The 7,486-nt window shown below is 34.7% G+C and overlaps 1 pseudogene; it reads right to left on the minus strand.

Moving 5' to 3' along the window:
- Positions 1-5,611: 5,611 nt before the first annotated feature.
- LOC125359855 lies at positions 5,612-6,764 on the minus strand (annotated as a pseudogene).
- Positions 6,765-7,486: the final 722 nt, after the last annotated feature.

The following is a 7,486-nucleotide window of genomic DNA, read 5'->3' on the forward strand; positions in this document are numbered from 1 at the left end:
CTTTATCTTCTATGAACAAAATTAAAACAAGGATTCTGTAATTTTGTCACAATTTTTATTGTGTATATGTGAGGTTTAAAACATATTTTACAGAATGAGGTTAGATTTTATCAAGTACCTTGTACCAAGGTAGATAATCATTTCTTCATCACACATCATTTGTGTCAAGAAAATATTTCAATTCTATTCATTAATAAGAGGATGATCTTTGTTATAATAATTATTATGTTGTTTTATGAACTTTAGTCCTAATATTGTACATTTGTCTAAATTGTTAACCACTTATTTATTTTTTAAATTGCTAAGTTAAAGGTCACATAGAGAAGGGTTAGATTTACATAAATCAGGTAAAGAGTATATTTCTTTTAACAGTGTTCCACCTTCCTTGTCTTCTCCTAGATTTTCCCTCCCATATTCATTTGTAAATTGTCTAGTTCATTTTCAGTGAGTACCACTGCTGTATTTGTTCAACCTTAGGGCCTCCATGCCCTCCCAACTCCCCCAACTTACACTCTCAAAAAGAGATTCTTTAACTTTCTTAAAAAGTTTCTACCTATGAATTTTTACACAGTTAAATTCTCCCTGGTTATGTACAATTCTGAAAAATTGAGCTGATAAGGGATTTGGTAGTTAGCAAAACATATCATTACTCTGTCATTTGATTTTGACAAGGAGACAGAGAACACAGCAAATAAAAAATTTCACCTAGTATGAGAATTTGTCAAATTCTGATGATTAACTTGTTCTTTTCAGTAAAGACCAGTAAGAGGATGATAATTCAAGATATAGTTAGTATTCACAAGCAACTAAGAATATTACTATGAATAAAACAAAAAATATTTTGTGAGTACAATAGAATCATATTTTATAGTTATATCTGTGTAAGTGTGTAAATTTTAGCAGTAAAATTTAAAACATAGAACAATGCTCTGAATTCATCTTCTCAGTGGTTAAGTAATGGTGTAAGGATGAGAGATGGGTTAGGATTCTAAAGGTATTGACATAGACAAAGGTTGCCAGATGCTAGAGAACTGAGACTAAGAACATTAACCCAAACATGGTGCGACTCTGTATGTTCTGAGGAGAGAAAGGGAAGAACATGGAGACACACAGCATGTGAGTGTCTTGTTCTCTTCATGAGCAAGCAGCATTCAGATCATAGACTAATCAGAGAAAACACAAGCAGCAAGCAGCAAATAGACTGCCATCACAGATGCTCCTCAATATGGAAGAAATATGTAGCAAGCAATATATTTTATGCAACAAAGATTTCGAACACTAACAGTCTATCTTGTTTTGATTTAATCTTTTTGCTCAAATTCCTCTCCCTTCTTCTTATTCTCTCTGTCCCTTCCTCTCCCCCTCCTTTTCATTTTTTATGCCTTTGATTTTTTTACTCCTTCCCATGTCAGAATCTCTCTACTTCTTTTGTTTTTATCTTGTTCTCTTTGGATCTGTGTTTGTAAAGGTTCTCCCCAGGGTATCTAATCTGGCATGGAACTTATGATCCCTCTAAGTTAATATCCCAAGTGCTGTGATTATAGACATTAGATGTAAATATCTGTTATTTCCAGCTCTAAATATTTAACTTTCAGTCCTTCTTCCTCTATTTTCCCTCTTGGTTTCTTTTTCTGTTTTCAACTTGATCAGTTTCTTTTGTCTTATCGTTTTACCTTCTCCATTCTCTCTTCTAACTTGTTTCATTATTATTCAGGAAGGTGTCAGCATGGAGTCTTAGAAAACTAAGAGATGAAACTCCCACTGGGGATCCAATGGCTGGAGAGTATATAGCATCACCATCACCAGCTAAGTGCTAGAACTGAAATAGGCATCAGATTAGGTCCCACCAAGGAACGCATGTAGCACAGCTTGAATCCCAGCATGGCATCTTGGGTGCCTGTTGCATGATGCTGTACTCTCCCTGGCCAGGAGTGATTCTCAATCCTTGTAGGTACGGCAGAAAAAAAATCACTTATCCTATAGCTGGCTCAGTATTAAAGCTAATGGGCCTCCCATCTGTAGACTGAGTCAGAGCCCTGCACCTGCCCTCCAATTCCACAAAATGTATTGAGACCAACTACTTCTTCCATCAAAGAGGGTGAACAGACAGAAAGGATCTAAAGCACAACCAACATGCTACGTGCTGCAGGCTTGGGAGTGTGTTGACCAGGGATGAAGATCTAAATCAGGACTCAATAAATCATGAAACTTCTAAAACCCCATCCAAGAAAAGTGAGTCACTGAGTGAGTAAATACTGAGATGAGGAAACAAAATGATTATAAGGCCAGTATCCTTCTCCTAACCAGGGCAACATTCAGTGTAGTGTTTGCTTCCCTGAACCTCGATCACATTCAGGAGTGATCCAAAGTTCAGAAGTTTGCTGGCCTCAGTACAAAACTAGTGTGGGAAGAAGATTTAGGTTTGGAGGCTGTTTTTCCCCAAAGTTCTAAAACTCCCAACACCCCAAAATAACTCCCAATACACAAAGAAAGGAATCCTCCCCAGGGACAGTAATTTAGAAGAAGGGAAGCAACCCATCTACAAGAGATTCAAGTGAGTTTTTCTCAGCCTCAACAGTGTGAGAATTTAGTTCTTTGGTCTAGACCATTGGGAAAAGCCTTGGATTCTGAGTCACAGTGGTGAGAAAGAGCACCATGAAACAGTCATTACACTGTTGTTCTTGAACACTTAAACTATATTAACTGAAAGAATAGAGGTGATTAGAACCCTCAGCCAATGTCTCAGGTGTTTAAATACCAAACAATATACACAGTAACATTGAAACAGTAAAATAATATGTACCTTTTAAGAATCATCAGTTTAAAAAATACAGTTAAATTTTAGTGAAGGTAATTTCAATGAACTAAAAACCAAACTTAAGGATTATTAGTGATACCAGTGTGTGTATGTGTATTATAAATATAAATATTTATCCCAATGTAAATATGTAAACATGAATATAAATATTTATTACAAATATAAATAATATACATTGGTTTAGTATAAAAGAGGATCCATAGAATGAGATTCACAAATTTTTTCATTTTGATTTTTTCTAAGAATACTTTGAAGCATTTTAATGTTAGTACTTTGCTAAATATCTGAAAGAATTTTTCAATGAGTGTAATCATTCTAGGATATACTCTGATGGCCTTTATTATTTATTCTCTTTTATTTATACTTATATATCTTTATCAGGTCTTCATATCCTATTGTTTCAAATTTGTTGTATTATTAATGTCAAATAATCAATTTATTTCTTCTTGATTTTCATATTATGGTATATTTTTTTTTAGTACTTTCTACTTTTAGTACTTTTCTACTTTTTTTCTCTGAATACCATTAGTATCTTCTAGTTCCTTTTTCAGCTCTAATTCTATTACTTGGGAACTTACTTTTTTTTCTTTTGGTACATCTCTTAATCATGTTTATCCTTATGAAGAACAAACTCTTTTTCTATTGATTCATTATATAATTCTTTTTATCTCCATGTCATTAATGCTGTTTGTAATTTCTATGGTTTCTTCCCATAAACAGCCTTGGAGATTGGCTTATTCTTCTTTTTCTAAGATTTACTGGGAGTGTTTTCATTGTTTACTTTGAATTTATTTGGATTTTCCAGTGTAGGGATGAGTGACTGCGAACTTTTAGAATTGTCTTGCTGCAGCCACACATTCTGGAACAATTGGTTATTCATTTTTGTTTCAACTAGGAGTTTTGGAATTTCTTTGCCAATTTCTTCAATGACTCATTGATCATTTAAGTGAAAGCTATTCAGTATTCATGCATTGAAGTATTTTTTTGTGATTTTCTTTTCTCCAAATTAGGTCTAACACTATTTCATTATGATCCTTTAGGGAAGAGAAAACTATTTTGATTATTTTGTATTTGCTTATACCTGCTTTATAGCCTAACTTATGATTTACTTAGAGAAAGTTCAATGAGTTGCTTAGAAGAATGTAAAATCTTCTGTTGTAGAGCTGCAATTCTCTGGAGGTGTCTGTGATGCCTGTTTCATAAATGGTGATGTTCAGTTCTCAGATATCTTTGTTGACTTTTTTAATGTCTATACGATAACTATGTTTGGAGGATTTGGTGCTTATACCACTCATTAATTTTTTGTCTAAACCTGTGATACAATTTAGATTCACTAATATTGTTTTTATTTGAGTATGCCTATTTTGAGAGAATATGTATATGTGTGTGTATATGTATATATATCTATATATAGAGAGAGAGATGTATTGTATTGTTGTATTGTTTCCTTCAATAATATATAATTTATTTTGTGGGTTCTGAGTTGTTTTTCTTGAAATATATTTAGTCTAGGTTGAGTATATCCACCCTTGCCTGATTTTGACTTGTGCTTACTTGATTAATCTTTTAATTCTATTAGTTTAATATGTGTCTTGGTGATGAGGTATGCTTCTCATAAATAACAAATTGTCCTGCTTTTTATGCAACCTGAAAATTGGTGTCTTTTCAGACTTTGGTCCATTTACATCAAGGGTTATGATACAGGACTATTAGTTCTGTAGCACTATTGTTTGTTTCATTTTTTCCAGGTTAATTATGCTGTTTTTTATTCTTTGTTTTACTGATATCCATCATTAGATTGTGCTGCTGTGCTGAAATAGGCCTGTATTATCTAAACTATGGTATGTATAGGAAGGATTCCAAAGCTGTATCACCTTTACATAACTCACAAACAATTTTAAAAAATGAATACCAGGAAGGTTGAAGTTAGAACATGTGTCCTGAGGGAGGGAGGGGAAGCCAAGGAGGAAGGGGCACAGAAAAATGCATAGGGGAAGGGTGAGGAAATACAGCTATAATATTCAATGTACATATGTGAATATGGAATCTGGTAACATAAAGTTGGTGGATGGGGCTGGGATAGATGGAAAACGCAGCATTGTTCTTATAAACTAATTCATTTAATTGAAGCAACTCTTTAAAGATAATAAAAATATATAAACAAATAATCATGTTAATAAAAAGGAAATGCTATGTTCAGTTCAAGGAATTTTGATAAACATACTACTACTCTAACCCAAATACCTTTTATGTACTTTCATAAAAATACAAACCTTTCATAAACCCATATTTTTCCATACAATAAGTATGTTGTCAGAAACTTACAATTTTAACAAGAAGAGTTAGGAACTTTAAGACTTTCACCTTTTGTAAAATAATCTGGTGTGTTGGGCTGGGGATATGGCCTAGTGGCAAGAGAGCTTGCCTCGTATACATGAGGCCCTGGGTTTGATTCCCCAGCACCACATATATAGAAAATGGCCAGAAGTGGCGCTGTGGCTCAAGTGGCAGAGTGCTAACCTTGAGCAAAAGGAAGCCAGGGACAGTGCTCAGGCCCTGAGTCCAAGGCCCAGGACTGGCCAACAAAAAAATAATAATAATAATCTGGTGTGTTGTAACAGTGAACAGGGATAAAGACGTATCATTTTAAAACCAATTGATGTAAAAATTCATTACAAACAATCTTTAAAATACTTCTTTCCAAAGAAAGAAATATTATTTTCTCAGAGAAATGTAAAGCACAGTCCTAAGTATTACCAATGGAGAAAGAAAAAGTACAAAATGCATGCAATTTTACTGATTTTTTTTGTTCAGAAATTTACTTTGAAGTGTACTTTTGGCAGCAGCCACTTGGACATTATTCCTGAAGAAGTACATGCTGGGGTTTCCACAGGGAGTGAGGGTAATGTGGAATACGACTAAAAACTTATCCTGGCCAAGAGTGTGATATGACGTAGGTCTCATGTACATGAAATAACATGGTCCATAGTACATTATGACCACAACTATATGGAAGGAACAGGGGGAAAGGGAATTTTTCTCAGGCTCTGAGGATGTCATTTGGAATACAGTGTGTAAAACTGGTACTAAAGGTACAGATATAATGGAGAACTATAACAACAGGAAAATTATGTCACTATAATAAACTGCATTCATAATGCGATGTTCCTAGATAGGACAATTTCAGCATGGCAGGAACTCAGAGAAAAAGTGATCAATGGGACCTCAAGTGACAGAAGGGAAAGTGAAGTGCATATACTGTGTGCATTATGAAGTTGAGGGTCCCAACAAACCAGGACCTTGCAGCCATGAGCATGATGACAGCCTCCTTCATGAGCGCAGTGGGTAGTGGATGGCTGCACAGCGATCATAGGCCATGGTGTACAGAAGGAGACATTCGCCACCCCGCAGACTTAGCGACAGAAATATTTGGAAGCCATATCCTACAAAGGAAATAGTTCTACTGCCTGACAGAAAATCAGCGATCATCATCATGTTGGAAATGTGCAAGATATACATGAAGGAGACATGGCCGAGCAGGAAGTACATTGGAGTTTGAAGTTGTGAGTCTCCATGGATAAGGAGGATCATAAAAACATTTTCTGTGGGGCTGGGGATATAGCCTAGTGGCAAGAGCGCTTGCCTCGTATACATGAAGCCCTGGGTTCGATTCCCCAGCACCACATATACAGAAAATGGCCAGAAGTGGCGCTGTGACTCAAGTGGCAGAGTGCTAGCCTTGAGCAAAAAGAAGCCAGGGACAGTGCTCAGGCCCTGAGTCCAAGGCCCAGGACTGGCAAAAAAAAAAAAAAAAAAAAAACATTTTCTGTTGTGCTCGTAATGAAAATGGCAAACATGAGAAGAAGCCAAGACTTGCTTGGGAAGTACAGAATAGTCCCAAAATAATGAAGTCATTGCTAAAAGTGTAATTGCCTTGTCCAATCATGAATTCTGATATTGTATCTGAAAGGAAATAATCAGAAAATTAGAAAAATGGAGTTATATTTCATTCATTCTGATAGTGTATATATATATATATGTATATACTACACACATACACACACACACACACACACACACACAAATATATCCATAAGATGTGCGGTGAGTTATGTCCCAATTAGCATCAAGGCTTATTTTTTTTGAATGATAGTTTTACTCTATGGTTACATAGTTTTTATTAATTCCTACTTTTTATAGTGCAGATTTTTTCTATATGCATATTATGACCTTGGTATTTAAAATTGTAGTTTATGGGGGCTGGGATTTACATTTAGTGTTATAGCTTCTTAAAACACTTGGTTTCTTCCCCAGAACCATAAGAAAACCTACATAAATTATATTCTCTTGGTCTTATTAAATTTCCTAGTCTTTGTTCCACTTTGATTTTTTTTTTGCTTTTCCTTTTACATTTTGTTTTGTAGTAAAAGTGCATAATTTATAAAATTAACACAAATAGGTTATGTTTGTTGTTCCTTGCAATTCTCCAGAATTTTAAGTTGATAATTGAATGCTTTTGCTCCATTCACTGGCAGAAGCAAAATGCCTAGAACAGAATCAGTCTTCCTGAGTAGTCAAGTAACATATGTTAACTTCTTGGAGAAATTCCATTTATCATTTTTAGGGTAAATGCTTTTCACATACTTATAAGAATTACCTTTTTTCAAT

The sequence above is a fragment of the Perognathus longimembris genome, chromosome 11 (assembly GCF_023159225.1).
Source record: "Perognathus longimembris pacificus isolate PPM17 chromosome 11, ASM2315922v1, whole genome shotgun sequence".
NCBI classification, from domain to species: Eukaryota; Metazoa; Chordata; class Mammalia; order Rodentia; family Heteromyidae; genus Perognathus; species Perognathus longimembris.